The following is an 18,585-nucleotide window of genomic DNA, read 5'->3' on the forward strand; positions in this document are numbered from 1 at the left end:
GAATTAACCACAGGCGCAGCCTGCCGCCCGGAACCAGAATAGGGCCTGAAGCAATCCTGCGCTTTTGCGGCCAGCTCCCCAAAAAGCGAGTTGATAAATGGAGCTCAGGGGCACTACAATTCACAATCCTGTAGAGTTATAAATGGTAACTCAAGTCCAAAAATATATTGAAGGAAGGCAACGAAGAGGATTTGAAAGCAAGGCAGAATTGCAGGAAATTTCTATAGATTATATGTTAAGTGTTTATATACATTTAACATACATTAGCCTATTTAGGTTAGCCCCATAATCCTAATTTTTCCATCCTTCCACCTTTCATTTTGGTTAACCATTAGTTTGTTTTGTAAGTCTGTGGGTGTCTTTTTCTGTGGAAGTATGTTCATTGCTAGCAATCTTAGGATAACTTGTATAAATGATATCATAGGATATTTGTCATTCCCTTTTGACTGACTTTACCTAATATGATTATTTCTAGGCTCATTTTTAATCCTGAAAACGGCTCTCTTCATTTTCTACCCGAGGCTACTATTCCATTCTGTACATATACCACTTCTTCTTTGTCAATTCATCTGTTTATGGACCTTTTTTTTGGCTTCCATGTCTTGGCTATTTCAATATTGCTGCAGTGCACATTTGCCTGCCTCTGTCTTTCCGATTCTGGTGGTCTTAGATTAGAGGCCCAAAAGGTGCCCTGCTACATCCTCTGGTAGCTCAATTTTTACCTTTTAAAGCAGCTCCATTCAGGTTTTGTTAGTGCTGTTACCACTTTACATCCCACCAGCTGCTAGAAGGTACAAAGTTCTCTAAAACCCCTTCAGCATTTATAGTTTGTAGAGGTTTGGCTGATGGTCATTTGACTGGTGTGAGCTGAAACCTTTTTGGAGGTTGGATTTGCATGGGGCTAATAATTCCTTATACTGAGCTTTAGGCATGTCCTTTTTTTCTTTTCCTCTTTTTTTGTTTTTAGACAGTGAGTACAACTTCTCTCTTCATATTGACTTCTTGAAAAATTTGTCATGTGTTGAATTTTCTTGCCTATTCCCTATCCCAGGGCATTTTTGGAGGGGAGGTGTCATTTACAGCCCTGCAGTCCTTGTGACTACTAAGCAACCATTAGCACTGGGTTGAAAGCTGCTGTTGTGAGAAACAGCCACAATGCGGCAGCATTATTACGTTCTCAACCCTTGTTACTGGGGCAACAGAGTCTTCCTGGAGGTAGTGTTCCGAGGTTGTATATTAGAGAGGAATGTGCGGGGACAAGCCCCCAGGTTTCAGGAGGTAGATACGAATCGCCTTTAGAGAACATGAAAAGCGGCAAAACGTCGACAATGATGCACTTGGCCAAAAAGGGCCTATGCGTTTTTTCCTGAATATATTCAGGAAAAAACGCATAGGCCCTTTTTGGCCAACCAAGCAAGCCGGAAAGGCAAATCAGCCTTACAAATAAGTCTCACTTCCCATCCGTCCAAAGGACATCCAAAACAGTGTAAAAACCAGAAGTGCAGGACAGGCCACGTAGAAAAGGGAGCCTTGTTAGGCTGATGGGCGGGATGTAAATTGCCAACGGCCACTCTGGAGAAGTGCACGGTGTTTCCTAAACCATCTAAAAAACACAGCTAGAGAGCATAGGGCCCTTCCACTCGTGGGCGTATAAAATGGGAAAAGTAAAAATCAACAAGACACAGGCACCCCAAAGTTTAGGCCTGCTCTGTTGACAAGAACCTCCACTTCAATACACCTTAAATATGCCAGGATAGAGAAAAATGGATAAAGAAGTGTGGTACTTATGTACAATGGAATATCACTCAGCCATGAAATCAATGTCATACGGCTACCAGCAGCATGATGAGTGGATTTAGGTACGATGTTTCTCAGTGAAATAAGTCACACAGAAAAAGACACTTATCATAAGATATCACTTATAGAGGGAAAGTAAAAATCGCTACACATGACCTGATTACAAAACAGAACAGAGTCACACATTTAGAAAACACTGGATGGCTGCTTAACTGGAAAGGTGAGGTGCAGTGAGGCATAAAACAAGGGTTTGAAATTAGCACACATACCGTTCCATAAACCAAATATGTAACAGACAACACATACGCCTTGCTCAGTGAACTGGACTCAACCCCCCCTATTCACCGCACAAGAGTATATCTGACTAGTAAGAATCTTAAAACCTATGTATTGATATCTCTCTGTAAATGAATCAAGTGGGTGTAAAGCGGCATAAACACAGCAGTGAAAATCAGCTAAACCCCATTATAAAAATAGATTACAAAAAAAACCCCAACAAAGACAGTGAAAGAGAGAGAAATTCGTACAAAGTTCGTTCAGGGACAGTGAAGCAACCTGGATCGACCATATCTAGACCCACAGCTGGATTAGATATAAGGCTGGACACTCTTGGGGCTGAGAGGATTGGTGAGGTTTGGTGAGCAAACGCAGACCCTTTAAAGTAATACTGCGGGGTACCCATCTCATGGGTCCCAAATCTCCAGGTTCAAGGGCATCTTCCTACATCGAAAACATGCATGAGAAACCCAGAAGATGGTACACCGTGTGATCGGGAATGGTTTCTAAAACGCACCTCATTTCTCCTCTCCTTGTGCTCGGGTTCGCCATTCCAGCCGCATTACTAACAATCTCCCCACTTGGAGAATCAGCACCTTTAACCTCCTGTTTCGTACAGGTTGCAATTTGTCTTGAGGATGAATGGGAAGAGGGGGAACCAATGAGAGGGTAGCTCTAGGTGTTGGGACAGGCACAGGTCACTCTAATTTCCATCAGGAAGAAGAATTAACCACAGGCTCAGCCTGCCCCACGGAACCAGAATAGGGCCTGAAGCCATCCTGCGGATTTTCGGCCAACTCCCAAAAGAGCGAGTTGAAAAATGGAGCTCAGGGGCACTGCAATTCACAAACCTGCAGAGTTATAAACGATAACTCTCGTCCACAAATATATTGAGGGAAGGCAACGAAGAGGATGTGAAAGCAAGGCAGAACTGCAGGAAACTGATTTCAGGAGGTAGATTCGAATCGCCTTTAAAGCACATGGAAAGCGGCAAAACCTCGACAATGATGCCCTTGGCCAAAAAGGGCGTATGCGTATGCGTTTTTTCCTGAATAAATATTCAGCATGGCCCTTTTTGGCCAACCAAGCAACCTGGAAAGGCAAATCAGCGCTACAAAGAAGTCTCGCTGCCCATCGCTCAAAAGGGCCATGCTGAATAAAGTGACAATACCAGAAATGCAGGAAAGGCCATGGAGAAATGGGAGCCTTGCTACGCTGATGGGCGGGATGTAAATTGCCACCAGCCACTCTGGAGAAGTGCACGGGGTGTCCTGAAACATCTACAAAACACAGCTGAGAGAGCATAGGGCACTTCCACTCATGGGCGTCTAAATTGGGAAAACTAAAAATCAGCAAGACACAGGCACCCCAAAGTTTACGGTTGCTCTGTTGACAAGAACCTCCACTGCGTTACACCTTAAATATCCCAGGAAAGAGAAAAATGGATAAAGAAGTTGTGGTCCTTATGTACAATGGAATGCAACTCAGCCATGAAATCAACGTCATAAGGCTAGTAGCAGCATGATGAGTGGATTTAGGTACGACGAATCTAAGTGAAATAAGTCACACAGAAAAAGACACTTATCATAAGCTATCACTTATAGAGGGAATGTAAAAACCGCTACACTTGAACTGAATTACAAAACACAACAGAGTCACACGTTTAGAAAACACACTATGGCTGCTTAACGGGAAAGGTGAGGTGGGGTGATGCATAAAACAAGGGTTTCAAATTAGCTCAGATACCGTTCCATAAACCCAATATGTAATAGACAAGACCTACTCCTTGCTCAGTGAACTGGACTCAACACCCCCTATTCACCGCCCAAGAATATATCTGACTAGTAAGAATCTTAAAACCTATGTATTGATATCTCTCTGTAAGTGAGTCAAGTGGGTGTAAAGCGGCATAAGCACAGCAGTGAAAAGCAGCTAAACCCCATTATAACATTCAATTACTTTTAAAAACCCGTGAAACAAAGACAGTGAAAGAGAGAGAAATTCTTACAAAATTCGTTCAGGGGCTGTGATGCCACCTCGATTGACCATATCTAGACCCACAGCTGATTGAGACATAAGGGTGGACACTCTTGGGGCTGAGAGGTTTGGTGAGGTTGGGTGAGCAAACGCAGACCCTTTAAAGTAATACTGCGGGGTACCCATCTCATGGGTCCCAAATCTCCAGGTTCAAGGGCATCTTCCTACATCGAAAACATGCATGAGAAACCCAGAAGATGGTACACCGTGTGATCGGGAAAGGTATCTAAAACGCACCTCATTTCTCATCTCCTTGTGCTCGGGTTCGCCATTCCAGCCGCTTTACTTGCAATCTCCCTCCTTGGAGAATCAGCACCTTTAACCCCCTGTTCCGTACAGGTTGCCATTTGTCCTGAGGATGAACGGCAAGAGGGGGAACCAATGAGAGACTAGCTCTAGGTGTTGGGACAGGCACAGGTCACTCTATTTTCCCATCAGGAAGAAGAATTAACCACAGGCGCAGCCTGCCGCCCGGAACCAGAATAGGGCCTGAAGCAATCCTGCGCTTTTGCGGCCAGCTCCCCAAAAAGCGAGTTGATAAATGGAGCTCAGGGGCACTACAATTCACAATCCTGTAGAGTTATAAATGGTAACTCAAGTCCAAAAATATATTGAAGGAAGGCAACGAAGAGGATTTGAAAGCAAGGCAGAATTGCAGGAAATTTCTATAGATTATATGTTAAGTGTTTATATACATTTAACATACATTAGCCTATTTAGGTTAGCCCCATAATCCTAATTTTTCCATCCTTCCACCTTTCATTTTGGTTAACCATTAGTTTGTTTTGTAAGTCTGTGGGTGTCTTTTTCTGTGGAAGTATGTTCATTGCTAGCAATCTTAGGATAACTTGTATAAATGATATCATAGGATATTTGTCATTCCCTTTTGACTGACTTTACCTAATATGATTATTTCTAGGCTCATTTTTAATCCTGAAAACGGCACTCTTCATTTTCTACCCGAGGCTACTATTCCATTCTGTACATATACCACTTCTTCTTTGTCAATTCATCTGTTTATGGACCTTTTTTTTGGCTTCCATGTCTTGGCTATTTCAATATTGCTGCAGTGCACATTTGCCTGCCTCTGTCTTTCCGATTCTGGTGGTCTTAGATTAGAGGCCCAAAAGGTGCCCTGCTACATCCTCTGGTAGCTCAATTTTTACCTTTTAAAGCAGCTCCATTCAGTTTTTGTTAGTGCTGTTACCACTTTACATCCCACCAGCTGCTAGAAGGTACAAAGTTCTCTAAAACCCCTTCAGCATTTATAGTTTGTAGAGGTTTGGCTGATGGTCATTTGACTGGTGTGAGCTGAAACCTTTTTGGAGGTTGGATTTGCATGGGGCTAATAATTCCTTATACTGAGCTTTAGGCATGTCCTTTTTTTCTTTTCCTCTTTTTTTGTTTTTAGACAGTGAGTACAACTTCTCTCTTCATATTGACTTCTTGAAAAATTTGTCATGTGTTGAATTTTCTTGCCTATTCCCTATCCCAGGGCATTTTTGGAGGGGAGGTGTCATTTACAGCCCTGCAGTCCTTGTGACTACTAAGCAACCATTAGCACTGGGTTGAAAGCTGCTGTTGTGAGAAACAGCCACAATGCGGCAGCATTATTACGTTCTCAACCCTTGTTACTGGGGCAACAGAGTCTTCCTGGAGGTAGTGTTCCGAGGTTGTATATTAGAGAGGAATGTGCGGGGACAAGCCCCCAGATTTCAGGAGGTAGATACGAATCGCCTTTAGAGAACATGAAAAGCGGCAAAACGTCGACAATGATGCACTTGGCCAAAAAGGGCCTATGCGTTTTTTCCTGAATATATTCAGGAAAAAACGCATAGGCCCTTTTTGGCCAACCAAGCAAGCCGGAAAGGCAAATCAGCCTTACAAATAAGTCTCACTTCCCATCCGTCCAAAGGACATCCAAAACAGTGTAAAAACCAGAAGTGCAGGACAGGCCAGGTAGAAAAGGGAGCCTTGTTAGGCTGATGGGCGGGATGTAAATTGCCAACGGCCACTCTGGAGAAGTGCACGGTGTTTCCTAAACCATCTAAAAAACACAGCTAGAGAGCATAGGGCCCTTCCACTCGTGGGCGTATAAAATGGGAAAAGTAAAAATCAACAAGACACAGGCACCCCAAAGTTTAGGCCTGCTCTGTTGACAAGAACCTCCACTTCAATACACCTTAAATATGCCAGGATAGAGAAAAATGGATAAAGAAGTGTGGTACTTATGTACAATGGAATATCACTCAGCCATGAAATCAATGTCATACGGCTACCAGCAGCATGATGAGTGGATTTAGGTACGATGTTTCTCAGTGAAATAAGTCACACAGAAAGAGACACTTATCATAAGATATCACTTATAGAGGGAAAGTAAAAATCGCTACACATGACCTGATTACAAAACAGAACAGAGTCACACATTTAGAAAACACTGGATGGCTGCTTAACTGGAAAGGTGAGGTGCAGTGAGGCATAAAACAAGGGTTTGAAATTAGCACACATACCGTTCCATAAACCAAATATGTAACAGACAACACATACCCCTTGCTCAGTGAACTGGACTCAACCCCCCCTATTCACCGCACAAGAGTATATCTGACTAGTAAGAATCTTAAAACCTATGTATTGATATCTCTCTGTAAATGAATCAAGTGGGTGTAAAGCGGCATAAACACAGCAGTGAAAATCAGCTAAACCCCATTATAAAAATAGATTACAAAAAAAACCCCAACAAAGACAGTGAAAGAGAGAGAAATTCGTACAAAGTTCGTTCAGGGACAGTGAAGCAACCTGGATCGACCATATCTAGACCCACAGCTGGATTAGATATAAGGCTGGACACTCTTGGGGCTGAGAGGATTGGTGAGGTTTGGTGAGCAAACGCCTACCATTTAAAGTAATAGTGCATGGTACCCATTCTATGGGTCCCAAATCTCCAGGTTCAAGGGAATCTTCATACAGCGAAAAAATGCATGGGAAACCAAGTGGATGGTATACAGTGTGGTCGGGAAAGGTTTCTAAAACGCACCTCATTTCTCCTCTCCTTGTGCTCGGGTTCGCCATTCCAGCCGCATTACTAACAATCTCCCCACTTGGAGAATCAGCACCTTTAACCTCCTGTTTCGTACAGGTTGCAATTTGTCTTGAGGATGAATGGGAAGAGGGGGAACCAATGAGAGGGTAGCTCTAGGTGTTGGGACAGGCACAGGTCACTCTAATTTCCATCAGGAAGAAGAATTAACCACAGGCTCAGCCTGCCCCACGGAACCAGAATAGGGCCTGAAGCCATCCTGCGGATTTTCGGCCAACTCCCAAAAGAGCGAGTTGAAAAATGGAGCTCAGGGGCACTGCAATTCACAAACCTGCAGAGTTATAAACGATAACTCTCGTCCACAAATATATTGAGGGAAGGCAACGAAGAGGATGTGAAAGCAAGGCAGAACTGCAGGAAACTGATTTCAGGAGGTAGATTCGAATCGCCTTTAAAGCACATGGAAAGCGGCAAAACCTCGACAATGATGCCCTTGGCCAAAAAGGGCGTATGCGTATGCGTTTTTTCCTGAATAAATATTCAGCATGGCCCTTTTTGGCCAACCAAGCAACCTGGAAAGGCAAATCAGCGCTACAAAGAAGTCTCGCTGCCCATCGCTCAAAAGGGCCATGCTGAATAAAGTGACAATACCAGAAATGCAGGAAAGGCCATGGAGAAATGGGAGCCTTGCTACGCTGATGGGCGGGATGTAAATTGGCACCAGCCACTCTGGAGAAGTGCACGGGGTGTCCTGAAACATCTACAAAACACAGCTGAGAGAGCATAGGGCACTTCCACTCATGGGCGTCTAAATTGGGAAAACTAAAAATCAGCAAGACACAGGCACCCCAAAGTTTACGGTTGCTCTGTTGACAAGAACCTCCACTGCGTTACACCTTAAATATCCCAGGAAAGAGAAAAATGGATAAAGAAGTTGTGGTCCTTATGTACAATGGAATGCAACTCAGCCATGAAATCAACGTCATAAGGCTAGTAGCAGCATGATGAGTGGATTTAGGTACGACGAATCTAAGTGAAATAAGTCACACAGAAAAAGACACTTATCATAAGCTATCACTTATAGAGGGAATGTAAAAACCGCTACACTTGAACTGAATTACAAAACACAACAGAGTCACACGTTTAGAAAACACACTATGGCTGCTTAACGGGAAAGGTGAGGTGGGGTGATGCATAAAACAAGGGTTTCAAATTAGCTCAGATACCGTTCCATAAACCCAATATGTAATAGACAAGACCTACTCCTTGCTCAGTGAACTGGACTCAACACCCCCTATTCACCGCCCAAGAATATATCTGACTAGTAAGAATCTTAAAACCTATGTATTGATATCTCTCTGTAAGTGAGTCAAGTGGGTGTAAAGCGGCATAAGCACAGCAGTGAAAAGCAGCTAAACCCCATTATAACATTCAATTACTTTTAAAAACCCGTGAAACAAAGACAGTGAAAGAGAGAGAAATTCTTACAAAATTCGTTCAGGGGCTGTGATGCCACCTCGATTGACCATATCTAGACCCACAGCTGATTAAGACATAAGGGTGGACACTCTTGGGGCTGAGAGGTTTGGTGAGGTTGGGTGAGCAAACGCAGACCCTTTAAAGTAATACTGCGGGGTACCCATCTCATGGGTCCCAAATCTCCAGGTTCAAGGGCATCTTCCTACATCGAAAACATGCATGAGAAACCCAGAAGATGGTACACCGTGTGATCGGGAAAGGTTTCTAAAACGCACCTCATTTCTCCTCTCCTTGTGCTCGGGTTCGCCATTCCAGCCGCATTACTAACAATCTCCCCACTTGGAGAATCAGCACCTTTAACCTCCTGTTTCGTACAGGTTGCAATTTGTCTTGAGGATGAATGGGAAGAGGGGGAACCAATGAGAGGGTAGCTCTAGGTGTTGGGACAGGCACAGGTCACTCTAATTTCCATCAGGAAGAAGAATTAACCACAGGCTCAGCCTGCCCCACGGAACCAGAATAGGGCCTGAAGCCATCCTGCGGATTTTCGGCCAACTCCCAAAAGAGCGAGTTGAAAAATGGAGCTCAGGGGCACTGCAATTGACAAACCTGCAGAGTTATAAACGATAACTCTCGTCCACAAATATATTGAGGGAAGGCAACGAAGAGGATGTGAAAGCAAGGCAGAACTGCAGGAAACTGATTTCAGGAGGTAGATTCGAATCGCCTTTAAAGCACATGGAAAGCGGCAAAACCTCGACAATGATGCCCTTGGCCAAAAAGGGCGTATGCGTATGCGTTTTTTCCTGAATAAATATTCAGCATGGCCCTTTTTGGCCAACCAAGCAACCTGGAAAGGCAAATCAGCGCTACAAAGAAGTCTCGCTTCCCATCGCTCAAAAGGGCCATGCTGAATAAAGTGACAATACCAGAAATGCAGGAAAGGCCATGGAGAAATGGGAGCCTTGCTACGCTGATGGGCGGGATGTAAATTGCCACCAGCCACTCTGGAGAAGTGCACGGGGTGTCCTGAAACATCTACAAAACACAGCTGAGAGAGCATAGGGCACTTCCACTCATGGGCGTCTAAATTGGGAAAACTAAAAATCAGCAAGACACAGGCACCCCAAAGTTTACGGTTGCTCTGTTGACAAGAACCTCCACTGCGTTACACCTTAAATATCCCAGGAAAGAGAAAAATGGATAAAGAAGTTGTGGTCCTTATGTACAATGGAATGCAACTCAGCCATGAAATCAACGTCATAAGGCTAGTAGCAGCATGATGAGTGGATTTAGGTACGACGAATCTAAGTGAAATAAGTCACACAGAAAAAGACACTTATCATAAGCTATCACTTATAGAGGGAATGTAAAAACCGCTACACTTGAACTGAATTACAAAACACAACAGAGTCACACGTTTAGAAAACACACTATGGCTGCTTAACGGGAAAGGTGAGGTGGGGTGATGCGTAAAACAAGGGTTTCAAATTAGCTCAGATACCGTTCCATAAACCCAATATGTAATAGACAAGACCTACTCCTTGCTCAGTGAACTGGACTCAACACCCCCTATTCACCGCCCAAGAATATATCTGACTAGTAAGAATCTTAAAACCTATGTATTGATATCTCTCTGTAAGTGAGTCAAGTGGGTGTAAAGCGGCATAAGCACAGCAGTGAAAAGCAGCTAAACCCCATTATAACATTCAATTACTTTTAAAAACCCGTGAAACAAAGACAGTGAAAGAGAGAGAAATTCTTACAAAATTCGTTCAGGGGCTGTGATGCCACCTCGATTGACCATATCTAGACCCACAGCTGATTGAGACATAAGGGTGGACACTCTTGGGGCTGAGAGGTTTGGTGAGGTTGGGTGAGCAAACGCAGACCCTTTAAAGTAATACTGCGGGGTACCCATCTCATGGGTCCCAAATCTCCAGGTTCAAGGGCATCTTCCTACATCGAAAACATGCATGAGAAACCCAGAAGATGGTACACCGTGTGATCGGGAAAGGTTTCTAAAACGCACCTCATTTCTCCTCTCCTTGTGCTCGGGTTCGCCATTCCAGCCGCATTACTAACAATCTCCCCACTTGGAGAATCAGCACCTTTAACCTCCTGTTTCGTACAGGTTGCCATTTGTCTTGAGGATGAATGGGAAGAGGGGGAACCAATGAGAGGGTAGCTCTAGGTGTTGGGACAGGCACAGGTCACTCTAATTTCCATCAGGAAGAAGAATTAACCACAGGCTCAGCCTGCCCCACGGAACCAGAATAGGGCCTGAAGCCATCCTGCGGATTTTCGGCCAACTCCCAAAAGAGCGAGTTGAAAAATGGAGCTCAGGGGCACTGCAATTCACAAACCTGCAGAGTTATAAACGATAACTCTCGTCCACAAATATATTGAGGGAAGGCAACGAAGAGGATGTGAAAGCAAGGCAGAACTGCAGGAAACTGATTTCAGGAGGTAGATTCGAATCGCCTTTAAAGCACATGGAAAGCGGCAAAACCTCGACAATGATGCCCTTGGCCAAAAAGGGCGTATGCGTATGCGTTTTTTCCTGAATAAATATTCAGCATGGCCCTTTTTGGCCAACCAAGCAACCTGGAAAGGCAAATCAGCGCTACAAAGAAGTCTCGCTTCCCATCGCTCAAAAGGGCCATGCTGAATAAAGTGACAATACCAGAAATGCAGGAAAGGCCATGGAGAAATGGGAGCCTTGCTACGCTGATGGGCGGGATGTAAATTGCCACCAGCCACTCTGGAGAAGTGCACGGGGTGTCCTGAAACATCTACAAAACACAGCTGAGAGAGCATAGGGCACTTCCACTCATGGGCGTCTAAATTGGGAAAACTAAAAATCAGCAAGACACAGGCACCCCAAAGTTTACGGTTGCTCTGTTGACAAGAACCTCCACTGCGTTACACCTTAAATATCCCAGGAAAGAGAAAAATGGATAAAGAAGTTGTGGTCCTTATGTACAATGGAATGCAACTCAGCCATGAAATCAACGTCATAAGGCTAGTAGCAGCATGATGAGTGGATTTAGGTACGACGAATCTAAGTGAAATAAGTCACACAGAAAAAGACACTTATCATAAGCTATCACTTATAGAGGGAATGTAAAAACCGCTACACTTGAACTGAATTAAAAAACACAACAGAGTCACACGTTTAGAAAACACACTATGGCTGCTTAACGGGAAAGGTGAGGTGGGGTGATGCATAAAACAAGGGTTTCAAATTAGCTCAGATACCGTTCCATAAACCCAATATGTAATAGACAAGACCTACTCCTTGCTCAGTGAACTGGACTCAACACCCCCTATTCACCGCCCAAGAATATATCTGACTAGTAAGAATCTTAAAACCTATGTATTGATATCTCTCTGTAAGTGAGTCAAGTGGGTGTAAAGCGGCATAAGCACAGCAGTGAAAAACAGCTAAACCCCATTATAACATTCAATTACTTTTAAAAACCCGTGAAACAAAGACAGTGAAAGAGAGAGAAATTCTTACAAAATTCGTTCAGGGGCTGTGATGCCACCTCGATTGACCATATCTAGACCCACAGCTGATTGAGACATAAGGGTGGACACTCTTGGGGCTGAGAGGTTTGGTGAGGTTGGGTGAGCAAACGCAGACCCTTTAAAGTAATACTGCGGGGTACCCATCTCATGGGTCCCAAATCTCCAGGTTCAAGGGCATCTTCCTACATCGAAAACATGCATGAGAAACCCAGAAGATGGTACACCGTGTGATCGGGAAAGGTTTCTAAAACGCACCTCATTTCTCCTCTCCTTGTGCTCGGGTTCGCCATTCCAGCCGCATTACTAACAATCTCCCCACTTGGATAATCAGCACCTTTAACCTCCTGTTTCGTACAGGTTGCAATTTGTCTTGAGGATGAATGGGAAGAGGGGGAACCAATGAGAGGGTAGCTCTAGGTGTTGGGACAGGCACAGGTCACTCTAATTTCCATCAGGAAGAAGAATTAAACACAGGCTCAGCCTGCCCCACGGAACCAGAATAGGGCCTGAAGCCATCCTGCGGATTTTCGGCCAACTCCCAAAAGAGCGAGTTGAAAAATGGAGCTCAGGGGCACTGCAATTCACAAACCTGCAGAGTTATAAACGATAACTCTCGTCCACAAATATATTGAGGGAAGGCAACGAAGAGGATGTGAAAGCAAGGCAGAACTGCAGGAAACTGATTTCAGGAGGTAGATTCGAATCGCCTTTAAAGCACATGGAAAGCGGCAAAACCTCGACAATGATGCCCTTGGCCAAAAAGGGCGTATGCGTATGCGTTTTTTCCTGAATAAATATTCAGCATGGCCCTTTTTGGCCAACCAAGCAACCTGGAAAGGCAAATCAGCGCTACAAAGAAGTCTCGCTTCCCATCGCTCAAAAGGGCCATGCTGAATAAAGTGACAATACCAGAAATGCAGGAAAGGCCATGGAGAAATGGGAGCCTTGCTACGCTGATGGGCGGGATGTAAATTGCCACCAGCCACTCTGGAGAAGTGCACGGGGTGTCCTGAAACATCTACAAAACACAGCTGAGAGAGCATAGGGCACTTCCACTCATGGGCGTCTAAATTGGGAAAACTAAAAATCAGCAAGACACAGGCACCCCAAAGTTTACGGTTGCTCTGTTGACAAGAACCTCCACTGCGTTACACCTTAAATATCCCAGGAAAGAGAAAAATGGATAAAGAAGTTGTGGTCCTTATGTACAATGGAATGCAACTCAGCCATGAAATCAACGTCATAAGGCTAGTAGCAGCATGATGAGTGGATTTAGGTACGACGAATCTAAGTGAAATAAGTCACACAGAAAAAGACACTTATCATAAGATATCACTTATAGAGGGAATGTAAAAACCGCTACACTTGAACTGAAATACAAAACACAACAGAGTCACACGTTTAGAAAACACACTATGGCTGCTTAACGGGAAAGGTGAGGTGGGGTGATGCATAAAACAAGGGTTTCAAATTAGCTCAGATACCATTCCATAAACCCAATATGTAATAGACAAGACCTACTCCTTGCTCAGTGAACTGGACTCAACACCCCCTATTCACCGCCCAAGAATATATCTGACTAGTAAGAATCTTAAAACCTATGTATTGATATCTCTCTGTAAGTGAGTCAAGTGGGTGTAAAGCGGCATAAGCACAGCAGTGAAAAGCAGCTAAACCCCATTATAACATTCAATTACTTTTAAAAACCCGTGAAACAAAGACAGTGAAAGAGAGAGAAATTCTTACAAAATTCGTTCAGGGGCTGTGATGCCACCTCGATTGACCATATCTAGACCCACAGCTGATTGAGACATAAGGGTGGACACTCTTGGGGCTGAGAGGTTTGGTGAGGTTGGGTGAGCAAACGCAGACCCTTTAAAGTAATACTGCGGGGTACCCATCTCATGGGTCCCAAATCTCCAGGTTCAAGGGCATCTTCCTACATCGAAAACATGCATGAGAAACCCAGAAGATGGTACACCGTGTGATCGGGAAAGGTTTCTAAAACGCACCTCATTTCTCCTCTCCTTGTGCTCGGGTTCGCCATTCCAGCCGCATTACTAACAATCTCCCCACTTGGATAATCAGCACCTTTAACCTCCTGTTTCGTACAGGTTGCAATTTGTCTTGAGGATGAATGGGAAGAGGGGGAACCAATGAGAGGGTAGCTCTAGGTGTTGGGACAGGCACAGGTCACTCTAATTTCCATCAGGAAGAAGAATTAAACACAGGCTCAGCCTGCCCCACGGAACCAGAATAGGGCCTGAAGCCATCCTGCGGATTTTCGGCCAACTCCCAAAAGAGCGAGTTGAAAAATGGAGCTCAGGGGCACTGCAATTCACAAACCTGCAGAGTTATAAATGATAACTCTCGTCCACAAATATATTGAGGGAAGGCAACGAAGAGGATGTGAAAGCAAGGCAGAACTGCAGGAAACTGATTTCAGGAGGTAGATTCGAATCGCCTTTAAAGCACATGGAAAGCGGCAAAACCTCGACAATGATGCCCTTGGCCAAAAAGGGCGTATGCGTATGCGTTTTTTCCTGAATAAATATTCAGCATGGCCCTTTTTGGCCAACCAAGCAACCTGGAAAGGCAAATCAGCGCTACAAAGAAGTCTCGCTGCCCATCGCTCAAAAGGGCCATGCTGAATAAAGTGACAATACCAGAAATGCAGGAAAGGCCATGGAGAAATGGGAGCCTTGCTACGCTGATGGGCGGGATGTAAATTGCCACCAGCCACTCTGGAGAAGTGCACGGGGTGTCCTGAAACATCTACAAAACACAGCTGAGAGAGCATAGGGCACTTCCACTCATGGGCGTCTAAATTGGGAAAACTAAAAATCAGCAAGACACAGGCACCCCAAAGTTTAGGGCTGCTCTGCTGACAAGAACCTCCACTGAGTTACACCTTAAATATCCCAGGAAAGAGAAAAATGGATAAAGACGTTGTGGTCCTTATGTACAATGGAATATCACTCAGCCATGAAATCAACGTCATAAGGCTAGTAGCAGCATGATGAGTGGATTTAGGTACGACGAATCTAAGTGAAATAAGTCAAACAGAAAAAGACACTTATCATAAGATATCACTTATAGAGGGAATGTAAAAACCGCTACACTTGAACTGAATTACAAAACAGAACAGAGTCACACGTTTAGAAAACACACTATGGCTGCTTAACGGGAAAGGTGAGGTGGGGTGATGCGTAAAACAAGGGTTTCAAATTAGCTCAGATACCGTTCCATAAACCCAATATGTAATAGACAAGACCTACTCCTTGCTCAGTGAACTGGACTCAACACCCCCTATTCAACGCCCAAGAATATATCTGACTAGTAAGAATCTTAAAACCTATGTGTTGATATCCCTCTGTAAGTGAGTCAAGTGGGTGTAAAGCGGCCTAAACACAGCAGTGAAAAGCAGCTAAACCCCATTATAAAAATCAACTACTTTTAAAAACCCGTGAAACAAAGACAGTGAAAGAGAGACAAATTCTTACAAAATTCGTTCAGGGGCTGTGATGCCACCTGGATTGACCATATCTAGACCCACTGCTGATTGAGACATATGGGTGAACACTCTTGGGGCTGAGAGGTTTGGTGAGGTTGGGTGAGCAAAAGCAGACCCTTTTAAGTAATACTGCGTGGTACCCATCCCATGGGTCCCAAATCTCCAGGTTCAAGGGCATCTTCCTACATCGAAAACATGCATGAGATACCCAGAAGATGGTACACCGTGTGATCGGGAAAGGTTTCTAAAACGCACCTCATTTCTCATCTCCTTGTGCTCGGGTTCGCCATTCCAGCCGTTTTACTAGCAATCTCCCTCCTTGGAGAATCAGCACCTTTAACCTCCTGTTCCGTCCAGGTTGCCATTTGTCCTGAGGATGAACGGGAAGAGGGCGAAACAATGAGAGACTAGCTCTAGGTGTTGGGACAGGCACAGGTCACTCTATTTTCCCATCAGGAAGAAGAATTAACCACAGGCTCAGCCTGACGCCCGGAACCAGAATAGGGCCTGAAGCAATCCTGCGCTTTTGCGGCCAGCTCCCAAAAAAGCGAGTTGAAAAATGGAGCTCAGGGGCACTGCAATTCAAAAACCTGCAGAGTTATAAATGATAACTCTCGTCCACAAATATATTGAGGGAAGGCAACGAAGAGGATTTGAAAGCAAGGAAGAATTGAAGGAAACTGATTTCAGGAGGTAGATTCGAATCGCCTTTAAAGCACAGGAAAAGCGGCAAAACCTCGACAATGATGCCCTTGGCCAAAAAGGGCGTATGCGTTTTCTCCTGAATATATTCAGGAAAAAACGCATACGCCCTTTTTGGCCAACCAAGCAACCTGCAAAGGCAAATCAGCGCTACAAAGAAGTCTCGCTTCCCATCGGTCAAAAGGACCATGCTGAGTAAAGTGTCTAAACCAGAAATGCAGGGCAGGCCATGGAGAAACTGGAGCCTTGCTACGCTGATGGGCGGGATGTAAATTGCCAACAGGCACTCTGGAGAAGTGTACGGTGTGTCCTGAAACACCTAAAAAACTCAGCTTAGAGAGCATAGGGCACTTCCACTCATGGGCGTATAAATTGGGAAAACTAAAAATCAGCAAGACACAGGCACCCCAAAGTTTAGGGCTGCTCTTCTGACAAGAACCTCCACTGAGTTACACCTTAAATATCCCAGGAAAGAGAAAAATAGATAAAGACGTTGTGGTCCTTATGTACAATGGAATATCACTCAGCCATGAAATCAACGTCATAAGGCTAGTAGCAACATGATGAGTGGATTTAGGTACGACGATTCTAAGTGAAATAAGTCAAACAGAAAAAGACACTTATCATAAGATATCACTTATAGAGGGAATGTAAAAACCGCTACACTTGAACTGAATTACAAATCAGAACAGCGTCACACGTTTAGAAAACACACTATGGCTGCTTAACGGGAAAGGTGAGCTGGTGTGATGCGTAAAACAAGGGTTTCAAATTAGCTCAGATACCGTTCCATAAACCCAATATGTAATAGACAAGACCTACTCCTTGCTCAGTGAACTGGACTCAACACCCCCTATTCAACGCCCAAGAATATATCTGACTAGTAAGAATCTTAAAACCTATGTGTTGATATCCCTCTGTAAGTGAGTCAAGTGGGTGTAAAGCGGCCTAAACACAGCAGTGAAAAGCAGCTAAACCCCATTATAAAAATCAACTACTTTTAAAAACCCGAGAAACAAAGACAGTGAAAGAGAGACAAATTCTTACAAAATTCGTTCAGGGGCTGTGATGCCACCTGGATTGACCATATCTAGACCCACTGCTGATTGAGACATAAGGGTGGACACTCTTGTGGCTTAGAGTATTGGTGAGGTTGGGTGAGCAAACACAGACCCTTTAAAGTAATACTGCGGGGTACCCATCCCATGGGTCCCAAATCTCCAGGTTCAAGGGCATCTTCCTACATCGAAAACATGCATGAGAAACCCAGAAGATGGTACACCGTGTGATCGGGAAAGGTTTCCAAAACGCACCTCATTTCTCATCTCCTTGTGCTCGGGTTCGCCATTCCAACCGCTTTACTAGCAATCTCCCTCCTTGGAGAATCAGCACCTTTAACCTCCTGTTCCGTCCAGGTTGCCATTTGTCCTGAGGATGAACGGGAAGAGGGGGAACCAATGAGAGACTAGCTCTAGGTGTTGGGACAGGCACAGGTCACTCTATTTTCCCATCAGGAAGAAGAATTAACCACAGGCTCAGCCTGCCCCCCCGGAACCAGAATAGGGCCTGAAGCAATCCTGCGCTTTTGCGGCCTGCTCCCAAAAATGCGAGTTGAAAAACGTAGCCCAGGGGCACTGCAATTCACAAACCTGCAGAGTTATCAATGATAACTCTCGTCTACAAATATATTGAGGGAAGGCAACGAAAAGGATTTGAAAGCAAGGCAGAATTGCAGGAAACTGATTTCAGGAGGTAGAATCGAATCGCCTTTAAAGCACAGGAAAAGCGGCAAAACCTCGACAATGATGCCCTTGGCCAAAAAGGGCGTATGCGTTTTTTCCTGAATATATTCAGGAAAAAACGCATACGCCCTTTTTGGCCAACCAAGCAACCTGGAAAGGCAAATCAACGCTACAAAGAAGTCTTGCTTCCCATCGGTCAAAAGGGCCGTGCTGTATAAACTGTCAAAACCAGGAATGCAGGACAGGCCATGAAGAAACGGGAGCCTTCCTACGCTGATGGGCGGGATGTCAATTGCCAACAGCCACTCTGGAGAAGTGTACGGTGTGTCCTGAAACACCTAAAAAACTCAGCTTAGAGAGCATAGGGCACTTCCACTCATGGGCGTATAAATTGGGAAAACTAAAAATCAGCAAGACACAGGCACCCCAAAGTTTAGGGCTGCTCTGCTGACAAGAACCTCCACTGA

The sequence above is a fragment of the Eschrichtius robustus genome, chromosome 1 (genome assembly GCF_028021215.1).
Source record: "Eschrichtius robustus isolate mEscRob2 chromosome 1, mEscRob2.pri, whole genome shotgun sequence".
In the NCBI taxonomy this organism is placed as follows: Eukaryota; Metazoa; Chordata; class Mammalia; order Artiodactyla; family Eschrichtiidae; genus Eschrichtius; species Eschrichtius robustus.